Source organism: Aotus nancymaae, unplaced genomic scaffold, assembly GCF_030222135.1.
Source record: "Aotus nancymaae isolate 86718 unplaced genomic scaffold, 86718_ANA_hifiasm-v0.15.2.pri h1tg000020l, whole genome shotgun sequence".
NCBI classification, from domain to species: domain Eukaryota; kingdom Metazoa; phylum Chordata; class Mammalia; order Primates; family Aotidae; genus Aotus; species Aotus nancymaae.
Window position 1 is genome coordinate 71005951 of NW_026988432.1, and position 13420 is coordinate 71019370.

A 13420-nucleotide genomic window follows, 5' to 3' on the forward strand; every position below is an offset into this window, starting at 1 on the left:
AGGCTGGGTGACAGAGCAAGACTTCATTGCAATAAAATAAAATAAAATAAAATAAAATAAAATAAAATAAAATAAAATAAAATAAAATAAAATAAAATAAAAAGAAAGAAAACTCACCCTTTGCGGATTTGAGGGCAGGAAGCTAAAGCACTAACTTGGCTGTGCTTAGAGTAGCCAGAGTCACTCCCACCCTGCCTGTGACCCACATCTTTCATCCCATGTACCATGTCCCCACCAGCCCATCTGGCAAAAAACAGAGGCAAAGGCTGCCTCCTGCTGGCCTCATCCCAGGCTTTGGCTTCAGGGACCCAATGTCTTTGGGACTAGACAAATATTCAAACCAAAATGTCCAATCATAGTTGAACAATGAATATTATTTTCTTTTTGCTTAAATAAAAGAAAAATTTAGAGTTTTGTTAGAATAGACAATAAAGTCATTTGAAAGGAAAATAATTAGACTACATCAAAGAAATTAGAATTGATTATTATACCTCAGACAAGATGGAAATACATTAAGTAAATTTGTTAAAATAGATGTTTGTGTTCAAACACACAGATTTGGCTATTATTTTTATAAGTAAAGTGAATCTATCTCAGCACACTCAAAGAGGCTCTGTTTCTAAATTTTAAAAGAACAGGGTGACTATAATACGAAACAAATTGTACATTTTAGAAGAATAAAGAGTACAATTGAAATGTTTCTAACACAAAGAAATAAAAAATACTAAAGGTAGTGGATACCCCATTTATCCTGAAATGATTATTAGACATTATATGCATATAACAAAATATCTCATGTGCCTCATAAATATATAGACCTATTATATACCCATAAAAATTAAAAATTAAGGGCCGAACATAGTGGCTTATGCTTGCAGTCCCAGAATTTTAGGAGGCTGAGGCTGGAAGATGGCTTGAGCTCAGGAGTTTAAGACCAGCCTGGGCAACATATTGAAACCCTGTCTCTGCTGAAAATAAAAATTAAAAATAGCTTGGTATGGTGGTGCATGCTGGTAATCCCAGCTACTCAGGAGGCTGAGGCAGGAGGATCACTTAAGCCCAGGAGTTAAGAGTTTATGGTGAGCTATGATTGTGCCACTGCACTACAGCCTGGGTAACAGACTAAAACCCTGTCTCAGAAAAAATGAAAACTTAAATAAATAAATATTTCACCATATTAATAGCATAAAGAAAAATCATGAGTAACTCAATAAGTGAAAAATATTATACTTGACAAATTGAATATGCATTTGTGATTTTTAAAGTTCATTAGTAAAATAACAGAGAACTTCCTCAATCTGATAAAAACTATATTACAAAACAATTTAAATCTAATATCATACATACTAGTGCTGTCATCACGAGATTTGATTGTTTTTCTCACAAGATTTGAATGCTTTCCTCACAAGATTGGAAATAAAGCAGAGATGTCAGTTCTTGCCATTTTTATACATTGTACTGGATGTTCTTACCAGTCAATAAGGCAAGTGAAAAGCATAAATATTCAAAAGAGTTGTTATTTTATACCGAAAAAGGGTAGAAAATACACAAGAATTCACAGAGCACCTACCAGAACTACTAAAATAATATATCAAAATTACAAGATATGAAGTTAAAATACAAAAATTAGTTAATTTCTAGGGATTTTTGCACACATCCTCTGACCCACAACAAAATCCAAAGAGGATGAAGGAGTTCCCATCTCACCTCCTGATGCTCCGGCTCCACCAGCCCTGGAATGAGAAGTGGACTCAAAGGGGTCCTGAGGACAGCACGGCTAGGGTTCCTCCAGTACTAGATGTGCTGCAGGACCAAGGCCTCTTGGAGGAGTTTGCTTTTGGGTATTTGCGCCCGTCTTCTTTCTCGAGGAGTGACTTCCTCGAGATGGGTAGGTGATTAGGACACCTGCAGGTGGGAGCCTTACCCCACCACACTGAGGATTTAGAATCCACCAGAAAAACAAAGAGGGGCCCCTTAGCCCCCAAGATGAACCAAAGGCAGACCAGCACCAGAAGGTAGGTGGACTACAGAAACCATGCTGGAGTGCACTGGCCACACTACTCGTGTCAGCATGTGGCTCCCACACACACGCACACACACGTATACACAGGCAGAAAGATACATGCATACACACACTCACACACACGTAGAAAGACACACAGAGACATCAAACATTCACAGGGAAGCATACACTGCCCGGCAGCTCCTGAGGCTGTGGGGTTCTGCTCTGTGCAGGGAAGCCCCGTGGGGAGTGAGCAGCCCGGTGGTATGCAGGGAGGCCTTACCTGGGAATCCCACCCGGGACCGCTTTCAATGAGAGGCACCTTCACACTATCTGGGCAGGAATGAAGCGTCGTGGGGATACTTGCGGATCGCCCTGGGCATCCTTGAAGCCCCGCGGGACCTTTTCTCAGCCTGCGGGATTCCCCAAACCGCGGAGGCAGAGCGACGATCGCCCGGAGAGGGGTTTCCATTGCCTGACTCGGAGGCACTGCCACAGAGGGCCCCTGCTTAGCCAAGCCGCTGTGATTGTTCCCCAGGCAACGGTGGTGGTCACTGTGACGCGAGCCGCAGCTCAGGGCTGTTTGTGACAGGCTGCTTGCGCATGCGCACGCGCGTGCCCAGTTGAGAAGCCGCAGCTTGGGCGCTGTCCAGCTGCAGCCGCACAGGTGCAGGGTGGAGGCAGTTACAGGGGGTGCCCAGGGAAGGAGGCTGCGCGCCACAAGCAGCGCAGGACCCCGAGGTATTGAGGTGCTGACCTCAATACCTCCTTGAGCCGACTTTCCTTTTCGGATCAGGTGGAGGAGGACTGTGCTTCAGACTGTGAGGTGGGCACTAGGGACTGCTCTTCCCATTGGATTTGGAATCGGATGGCATGGGCAGCGATCGGGTCCCATGCGGCTGGAGATTCAGTTTGGTGAGGTGTGGTGGGGGTCACTGGACCACAGAAACATACCTGAGACCCTCGGGAAGGGTGTCAGCAGAACATTCCCCAGCTCCATGAGCTGACTTCCCCCCTTTGATCTGGGCCACACACCAAGGGGCCCTGCCTTAGTCTCCAAGCTCAGGAACATGGAGGGAACAACCACAGAGAGGCAAGCCCAGTGAGCAGCAGAGGTGGCAACACCTGGAACTGGCCTCCCCTCGGGGCAGATCAGGTGGAAAGGGTGTCTCAGAAGTTTTCTGGCGCCAATCCAAGCCTGAGACGGATGTCGGGGCATGCAGCTGAGAACGCCCGAGAAAGCCAAGCACAGGCAGATCGCACCTGTGACCACAGGAGGGCCTGTGCCGGAGTCCTAGCCTCCTTCAGGAATTACTACCAGAGAAGCCAGGAGGATGCGGCCAAGTGCAAACCGCCCCAACCCCCACCCTGGGATCACTACCCGCCACCTGGTCTGCACCCAGCCACCCCCTAGTCTCCTTAGCTCCGTGCAATCCCTGGCAACCAAGAGGTTCACTGCTGATAAAACCTGTAGGTCCTACAGCAAAAAGACCTCAATCAATCTCACGTTAAAATTAGTCCTGGTAAAAACCTATAGCTTTCGTTCTACATCAAAAAGGCCTCAATCAATTGCGTATTTCAAGGAAAATTAGTAAGACACAGCAGACACTCACATGGGTTCAAATAATAAAAGGATCACAAAATTAGCTGGGCATGGTGATGGGCACCCATAATTCCATCTACTTGGGATGCTGAGGCAGGAGAATCACTTGAACCTAGAAGGCGGAGGTTTTGGTGAGCCTGGATCACATCATTGCACTTCAGCATGGGAAACAAAAGTGAAACTCCTTCTCAAAAAAATGAAAATAAAAAAAGAAGGAACCTCCAGTACAATGTGTAAAATGGCAAGAACTGACATCTCTGCTTTATTTTCAATCTTGTGAGGAAAGCACTCAAATGTTTACTAGTAAGTATAATGTTAGATTTAAATTTTTTTGTAACATAGATTTTATCAGATTGAGGAAGTTCTCTTTAATTCTTATTTTACTAATAGATTTTAAAAATCACAAATGAATATTCAATTCAATTTGTTAAAATAATATTTTTCATTTGTTCTGTCAGTCATATGGTGATTTTCATTTATACTATTAATATCGTGAAATATGTTTATTGAATTTTTAATTTTTAATTTATTTTGAGACAGGCTTTTACTCTGTTACCCAGGCTGCAGTGCTGTGGCACAATCATAGCTCACTGCAAACTCTAATGCCTGGGAATAAGTGATCCTCCCACCTCAGCCTCCAGAATAGCTGGGACTACAAGCATGCACCACCATATCCAGCTATTATTTAAATTTTTATTTTCAGTAGAGACAGGATTTCACTATGTTGCCTAGACTGGTCTCAGACTCCTGAACGCAAGTGATCTTCCAGCCTCAGCCTCACAAAATTCTGGGATTACAGGCATGAGCCACCATTCTCAGCTTTTAATTATTAATTTTTATTTGTACATAGTAGGTCTATATATTTATGGGGCACAGGAAATATTTTGTTATAGGCATACAATGTGTACTAATCATATCAGGAGAAACTGGGCACCCACTACCTTAAGTATTTCTCATTTCTTTGTGTTAGAAACATTTCAGTTGTTCTCTTCATTTTTCTAAAATGTACAATTTATTGTTGACTATAGTCACCCTGTGGTGCTTTCAAATACCGAGCCTTAGTCATTCTATCTAACTATATCCTTGTACCCATTAACCATCTACTTACCACCCCTGCTACCCTTCTTAGCCTCTGGTAACCATCCTTCCACTCAATGTCTCTGTGAGTTCAATTGTTTTAGTTTTTAGCTCCCACAGGTAAGTGAGGACACATGAAGTTTGTCTTTCTGTGCTTTGCTTATTTCACTTAACATGATGTTCAATTTCATCTATGTTGTTGGAAATGACAGAATGTCATTCTTTTTGATGGTTGAATAGTACTCCATTGTGTGTATCTACCATATTTTCTTTGTCTATTTGCCTGTGGATGGACACTTAGGTTGCTTCCAAATATTGGCTCTTGTGAATAGTGATGCAATAAGCATAGGAGTGTAGCTATCTCTTCCATGTACTAATTTATTTCTTTTGGGTATATGCCTAGCAGTGGGATTGCTGGATCATATGGTAGTTCTATTTAGTTTTTTGAGGTACATCCATATTGTTATCCATACTAATTCACATTCCCATCCACAGTGTAAGAGGGTTCTTTGTTTTTCTACATTCTCACCAGCATTTGTTATTGCCTGTCTTTTGGGTAAAAACCACTTTAACTCAAGTGAGATAATATGTCATTGTAGGTTTGATTGGAATTTCTTTAATGGTCAGTGAAGGTTGAACACCTTTTTATATACCTGCTTTCCATTTGTATGTCTTCTTTTGGGAAATGTGTATTCTGATCAGGTGTCAGTTTTTAAATTGGATTATTAGATTTTTTCCTATTGAGCTGAGCTTCTTACATATTCTGGTTATTATTCCCTATCAGGTGGATAATTTGCAATTATTTTCTCCCATTTAGTGGGTTTCTCCTCACTTTGTTGATTGCTTTCTTTACTGTGCAGAAGTTTTAAAATTTGATATGATCCTATTTGTCCAGTTTTGCTTTGGTTTCCTGTGCTTGTGGAACATTATCCAAGAAATATTTGCCCAGGTAAATGTCCTGGAGAGTTTTCCTAATATTTCCTTTTAGTAAGTTTATCATTTCAGGACTTAGGTTTGTGTCTTTAATCCATTTTATCTGATTTTTATACATGGTGAGAGATAGGAGTCTTTTCATTCTTCTGCATATGGATATCCAGTTTTCCTAGTACCATTTATCAAAGAGACTCTTCTTTCCCGAACTCTATGCTCTTGGCACATTTGTCAAAAATGAGTTCACTGTACATCTCTGAATTTATTTCTGGGTTTTTTAGTCTGTTCCATTGGTCTGTGCATCTGTTTTCATGCCAGTACCATGCTGTTTTGGTTCTTGTAGCTCTGTATTATAATTTGAAGTCAAGTAATGTGATTTCTTCAGAGTATCCAGAATATGCAGCATTTCTTAGAATATTCTGGGTCTCTTGTGGGTACATGTAGATTTTAGGATATTGTTTCTGTTTCTGTGGAGAATGTCATTGGTATTTTGATAGATATTGAGTTGAATATGTAGATTGCTTTTGGTGGTATGAACATTTTAATGATATTGTTTCTTTGAATTCATGAACATGGAATCATTTTTTGCTGTCCTCTTCAATTTCTTGCATCAATATTTTATAGTTTATCATTTATTGGGTTTTAGTACTAAACTAACCTTGGATTTCTAGAATAAATGCCAGTTATTTTAATCTATTATCATTTTATATACAAATGAACTGTATTTGGTAATATTTTGTTAAGATTAAAACAAAAACTTTATGCACTATTATTTCTTCTAAATGAAATTCTAGAAAATGTAAAACTATAGCAACTGAAATCAGATGAGAGGTTGCCTGGGCTGAGGGGTGAGGGTTATGAATGGACTGAATAGGGTTTAGAGAGAAAGCTTTAGGAATGTCAGAAATGTTCTATATGGTGATCATGATGGTGATTACATTACCATGCACATTTGTTAAGGTTCATCTAATTGTGCACATAAAGTTGTCAAGTTTTATTACATGTAAATTATTCTTCCATAAAGCTAGCCAATTAGCATATATAGATTTTTAGTAGAAAAAAGCAAGTTGAGAGTGTATTTTTTGTTTGTTTGTTTGTTTGATCATTTGCTTCTTTTTGAGATGGAGATTCACTTTTGTCACCCACGCTGGTGTGCTATGGTGCAATCTTGGCTCACTGCAACCACTGCCTCCCAGGTTCAAGTGATTCTCCTGCCTCAGCCTCTCGAGCGGCTGTGGTTACAGGCACCTGACACCATGCCCAGTTATTTTCTTTGTATTTTAAGTACAGACAGGGTTTCACCATGTTGGCCAGGCTGGTCTAGAATTTCTGACCTCAGGTGATCTGCCCACCTTGGCCTCCCAAAGTGCTGGGATTACAGGCAAAAACCACCACACCCAGCCATGTATGTGTTTTTAAATTTAATACCTCTACATTTGTATATATAAAAGTATTTTTTTAATGTTTGGAATCATAAAAATAGGAAAATAAAGAAAGGGGATGGGAAGTGGGTAATAGTCAAATGGAATACTGTCTTTCATTTCAATAGTTCAGTGTTAAGAAAAGTTTATTTGCACACTCACTAGTTGTATAATTAAAATTTAATTATGGCAGTAGGCAGCTATGCACATGACAGAAACTAACTTACAATTTACTCTTTTTGTGTTGTCTTTGCCGGGTTTTTGTTGTTGTCGTTGTTAAGTTTTTTTTGTTTGTTTGTTTTGCGATCATCTTACTCTGTCACCAGGCTGGAGTGCACGGTGCAATCATGCTCACTGCAACCTCTGCCTCCTGGGTTCAAGGGATTCTCTTACTTCAGCCTCCCAAGTAGCTGAGGTTACAGGCCCATGCCACCATGCCCAGTTAATTTTTTGTATTTAGTAGAGACAGGGTTTTGCCATGTTGGTCAGGCTTTTCTCAAACTTCTGACCTCAGGTGGTCCACCTGCCTGAACCTCAAAAAGTACTGGGATTACAGGCGTGAGTCACCATGCCCAGCCTGTCAGGTGTTTATATTGACATTATATCTGACTTCATAAAATACATTGGAAAAAATTCCCCCCTCTTCTGTTTTGTAGAGAGTTTGTGTACATTTTTCTTTATCTATTTGTTGATAGAATTCAATAGTGAAATCAGCAGGACCTGAAGATTTCTTCTTGGAAAGGTTTTTGATTACATTTTCTTCAACAGATATATGACCATTTAGATTGCCTATTTCTCATTGTGTCATTTTATAATTTGATTTTTACAATGAAATTTATTTATTTTCAAGCTTGTTGGCAAAAAAGTTATTTCAAATTAATTGGCAAAATGTGTGTATTATAATTTTGATATATATATGTGGTCTGCAGTAATATTCTTTTATTTCTGCTATAAGCAATTTGTGTTTTGGATGTTTTTATTAGTCTAGCTAGGTTTTAATCAATCTTTGCAAAGCAGCAAATTTTAGTTTACTTAATTTTCTCTAATACCTAAGGGTTTCTGCTTTTTTTGTTGTTGTTGTTTGTTTGTTTGTTTGTTTTTTGAGATGGATCCTCCCTCTGTCACCCAGGCTAGAGGGCAGTGGCATGATTTCAGCTCACTGCAAACTCTGTCTCCCTGGTTCAAGGGATTCTCCTGCCTCAACCTCCTGAGTAGCTCTGATTACAGGCGCCCACCACCATACTCAACTAATTTGTGTATACTTAGTAAGACATGGTTTCACTATGTTGGCCAGGCTGGTCTTGAACTCCTGATCTCAGGTGATCCACCTGCCTCAGTCTCCTAAAATGCTGGGATTACAGACATAAGCCAGTGTGCCTGGCCATGCTTTCTGCTTCTATTGTCATTTTATAATTTTTGTTTGTCTCCTGATATTTCTGTCTTTTTTACTCATTGTATATGCATATTTTCCTTTATGTCTCTGCACATTTATGATAGCTGTTTTAAAAGCTCTTAGTAGATTGGGCTTAGTGGCTCACACCTGTAAGGCAGGAGAATCATTTGAGCTAAGGCAATCATTCTCCTGCTAAGGCAGGAGAATTATTTGAGCTCAGGAGTCCAAGACTAACCCAACCAACATGGTGCAACCATGTCTCTACCAAAAATACAAAAATTAGCCAGGCATGGTGGCTCACGCCTGTAATCCCAGCACTTTAGGAGGCCAAGGCAGGCAGATCATCTGAGGTCAGGAGGTTGAGACTAGCCTGGCCAACATGATGAAAGCCCTTCTCTACAAAAACTACACAAATTAGCCAGGCATGGTGCTGCATGCCTATAGTCCTACCTACTCAGGAGTCTGAGGCTGGAGAACTGCTTGAGCCTAAGTGATGGAGGTTGCAGAAAGCTGAGATCTCTGCCTCCCGGGTTCAAGTGATTCTCTTGCCTCAGCCTCCTGAGTAGCTGGAATTACAGGCAACTGACAACATGCCCTGCTAGTTTTTGTATTTTTAGTAGAGACGGGGTTTCACCAAGTTGATCAGGCTGGTCTTGAACTCCTGACCTCAAGTGATCCTTTTGCCTTGGTCTCCCAAAGTGCTGGGATTACAGGTGTGAACCACTGTGCCTGGCCGGTTAGCATGCTCTTGTTTTATAAAGGTACAAAATAAATGTGGACAACATCTACTTAGCTGATTGTTGCTACTTCTACCTTAACAACTTTCCTACTGATTCATAATTCCTTTATTCTCACATATGCTAAAATATGTTTGAAGTGTGTTAATTTGGATAAAATGGCATTTTGTATTCCTCATAGAATAGTGTTAAGAACTGTGAGGTATGCTGAGCTGTCATGGCAAAGTGGTATTTAATGTGCCTATAGGTGTGGAGGGGTTGTATAATTCCTGTTTTTAAAATAAAAGTGATTAGAAATAAAAAATGAATTATCTTTTAACCTTTTGAAAATGATTAGTTAGTTGGTAACTTTGTGTATAATATTGATGGATTTCTAATTTTCTAGAATGGTGTTATAATAGTAGCTTTCTTTGATATAACACAAGTCCTCAAAGGGTATATAACAAATTTTAAGTCAGTCATTTGATTTTTTAAAATTTCAAATTGATTTTGGTTTCCTCATATATATGTAGCAGATATTCAGCTTGCAATCATTCAACTTAAAGTCTTGACTCTGTAATTGTGCTGTTTTTCATTTTATTTGATAAATTGCATGAGATATTCAATACTTATCATAACATAAGCTTTCTCTTAGTTGATTTTGCCTAACTGTAAACTAATGTGTTGTGAGCATGTTTAAGGCAGGCAAGGCTGAGCTATAATGTTCAGTTATGTTAGGTGTATTAAATGCATTTTTGACTTACAGTATGTTCAACTTATGATGGGTTTCCTGGGACATAGCCTCATCATAAGTTGAGAAGCATCTGGATTAACATGTGTGAGATTTTCTCAATATATTAACATGCTAGAGCACAATGAAAGGATGTTAAAGGTTTTGATTTCTTATGGAATAAATAATTTATTATGTTAGAGTAATACATTAGAGTTTCTTGTAGTATTTCCTTAATACCCTATTTATTTTATTTATTTATTTGGGATGGAGTTTCACTTTGTCACCCACACTGGAGTGCAGTGGTGCAATCTCTGCTCATTGCAACCTCTGCCTCTCAGGTTCAAGTGATTTTCATGCCTCAGCCTCCTGAGTTACTGGGACTACAGGGGCAGACTACCATGCTTGCCTAAATTTTATATTTTTAGTAGAGACAGGGTTTCACTATGTTGGCCAGGCTGGTCGTGAACTCCTGGCCCCAAGCAATCCACCCCTCTTGGCCTACCAAAGTGCTGGGATTACAGGTGTAAGCCACTGTGCCTGGCCTCTATTTCTTTTAAAATTTAGAAACAAAGCCTCTTTAAGTGTGCTGAGGGAGATTCACTTTATTTATAAAATTAATAACCAAATCTATGTGTTTGAACACAGACTTCTATTTTCACAATTTACTTAATATATTTGCATCTTGTCTGAGGTATGATCATCAAATGATAATCAATTGTAATTTCTTTGATGTACTATAATCATTTTCCTTTCAAATGACTTCATTTTCTATTCTAACAAAAAACTTTACATTTTTCTTCAGCAATGCGTTTGTTGAGTCTAGCCGCCCCTGGCCTCCAGGATTGCCAGGGAATCAGGGCTCTCCAGGACCCAAGGGCTCCAAAGGAGAAGTAGGACACCACCCCACATCCATCAGCAAGGTGGTTTCCATTTGACTTTCTTCAGCTGGAGGCTGAAATGAAGGGAAAGAAGGAAGATTGAGGTGAGCAGGACAGAAAGGCAAAAGGGGTAAGCTGGAGGCGGTGGCTTTTTTGGCTCCTTCGGTTCCAGCCTGCCAGGCCACCCCTGCTCCCCAGGACCCCCAGGCTCACCTGGCTACTCTGAGATTCCATGTCTCAAGGGAGAGAGCATCCAGGGCCAGTCCGGCCTACCTGGACCTCAGGGACCCTCGGCATTGGCTCCGAGGGTCATCAGGTCCCTCCTGGTCCCCCAGGCTCCCAGGGCCCCCTTCATTTCCCAGTACTCAAAGGCAGACTATCATCATTCCTGGCCCTCTGACCCCCCTCTGCCCTCTGGAACCATGAATGCCCCTTCAGGGCAGGTGAGGCTCTGGGCCACATGCCAGGCTATGCTGGGCCAGGTGCACTAGGTGCTCCAGGACTGGCTCATCTTCATGGCCAAGAGGGAGGAGCTCTATGTCCGCATGCTGAACAGGTTCTGGAAGGTCCAGCTTGAGGCCCTGATGCCACTTGCTCAAGGAAGGAACAATGAAGTGGCCACCTTGCAGCACCCCCATGGCACAACTGCATGACAGCAACCCCTACCCCAGCGGGAGCACCCCCGACCACGGCGCAGCCATGGTGGGCAGACAACATCCTGGCCAGACGTTCTGCCTGCCCCAGCCCCAGCCCTATCCTGGAGCCCGGCACTGAAGCTCCTACGTGCACCTGCAGCCGGCGCGCTCCAGGAGCCTGCCCGCCCACACCAACTGCGACTTCCAACCCGTGCTGCTGCACCTGATCGTGCTCAGCAGCCAGCTGCCTGGAAGCATGCGGGGGCATCAGTGGGGCCAATTTCCAGTGCTTCCAGCAGTCTCGGGCCGTGGGGCTGTCGGGCCCCTTCTGCGCCTTCATGTCCTTGCAACTGCAGGGCCTGTACAGTGTCGTGTGCAGCCAATGCCAAACGCGCAGCCCTGCCCATGATCAACCCCAAGGAGGAGCTGCTGCTTCCCAGCTGGGAGGTGCTTTTCTCCGGCTCTGAGGGCCCGCTGAAGCCCGGGGCACACATCTTCTCCTTGAGAGCAAGGACGTCCTGAGGCACCCCACCTGGCCCCAGAAGAGTGTGTGGCAGGACTCGGACCCCATCAGGCACAGGCTGACCCAGAGCTACTGCGAAACGTGGTTGACCGAGGCCCCTTTGCCCACAGGCCAGGCCTCCTCGCTGCTGGGGGACAGGCTCCTGGGGCAGAATGCTGCAAGCTTCCACCATGCCTACATTGAGCTCTGCATCGAGAACAGCGTCATTACTGCCTCCAAGTAGCCGCCATCTGGATGGAGATGGCCAGAGAGGACGCGTGGTTGGAGGGAGCCCCCGCTGTGGGCAGGGAGCGGCCAGCCAGCCCCAACTCCAGAACCTGGCTGCCATGCTTTCCTGTATAGTTCATGCTTCATGTTATCCTCCAGAAATAAAAGGAAGCCAAAGAGTGTGTTCTTTAAAAGTTTTAAATAATAATAATACTAATAATATTCATTAACTACGATTGGACATTTTGGTTTTGAATGTTTGCCCTATCACTTGGTGAACAGACCCATCTGACAAGGATTCATTTTTAGTATTCTCTGTGTGGGTAAGTGTCAAACACCTCATTTGAACTATTCTTTTCTTTTTCCCAATGTCCAACTTATGTTAAGCAGTGTAACACTGATGCTGTTAATTCAACTGTATTTTCTTGTTAACAATATTTTCATCTTTGCTACATTATGTAATCTTTTCTTTCTTTCTTTTTTTTTTTTTTTTTTTTTTTTTTGAGACAGCGTCTCACTATATTGACCAGGCTAGAGTTCAATGGTGTGATTGTGGCTCACTATAGCCTCGACCTCCTGGGCTCAAGCTGTCCACCTGCCTCAGCTTCCCAACGTGCTGAGATTACAGGCATGAGCCACCACACTCGACCTGAAAAGCTTTTGTGAAATTGAAACATATCTGTGCTCTTTAGTCTGATATAGGTTAGTGTATACTTTCTTTTTTTTTCTTTTACTTTTTTCTTTTTTTTTTTTGACACTGAGTCTCCCTTTGTCACCAGGCTGGAATGCAGTGGCACAGTCTCAGCTCACTGCAACCTCTGCCTCCCAGGTTTAAGCAATTCTCCTTCCTCACCCTCATGAGTAGCTGGGATGACAGGTGTGTGCCACCATGCCTGGCTAATTTTTGTATTTTTAGTAGAGATGAAGTTTCACCATGTTGGCCAGGATGGTCAATCTCTTGACCCTGTGATCTGCCTACCTCAGCCTCCCAAAGTGCTGGGATTATGGGCATAAGTCACCCCACCTAGACTCTCAATGTATACTTTCTTTCTCCATTATGTTAGTGACTGAGAGAATCAGGGCTAGCATGTGTAGTTTCAAGGCCATCCCAGTATTTGAAGTATTTGTTACCCTTTATTTATTTCTTAAATTAATATTATTAATTGAAAAATTATAATTATATACATGTATGGATACAATGTGAGGTTTTGATGTATGTTTACAATGTGGAATGATTCAATAAAGCAAATTAACATCTCTGTTACCTGGCTTATCTATCTTTTTAGTGACGAGATGTTTGAA

At 41.9% G+C, this 13420-nt stretch overlaps 1 pseudogene; it reads left to right on the forward strand.

Annotated features, from left to right (window-relative positions):
* The first annotated feature begins 1686 nt into the window (after positions 1-1686).
* On the forward strand, positions 1687-12593 carry LOC105730969 (collagen alpha-1(XVIII) chain-like; annotated as a pseudogene).
* The last annotated feature ends 827 nt before the right edge of the window (positions 12594-13420 follow it).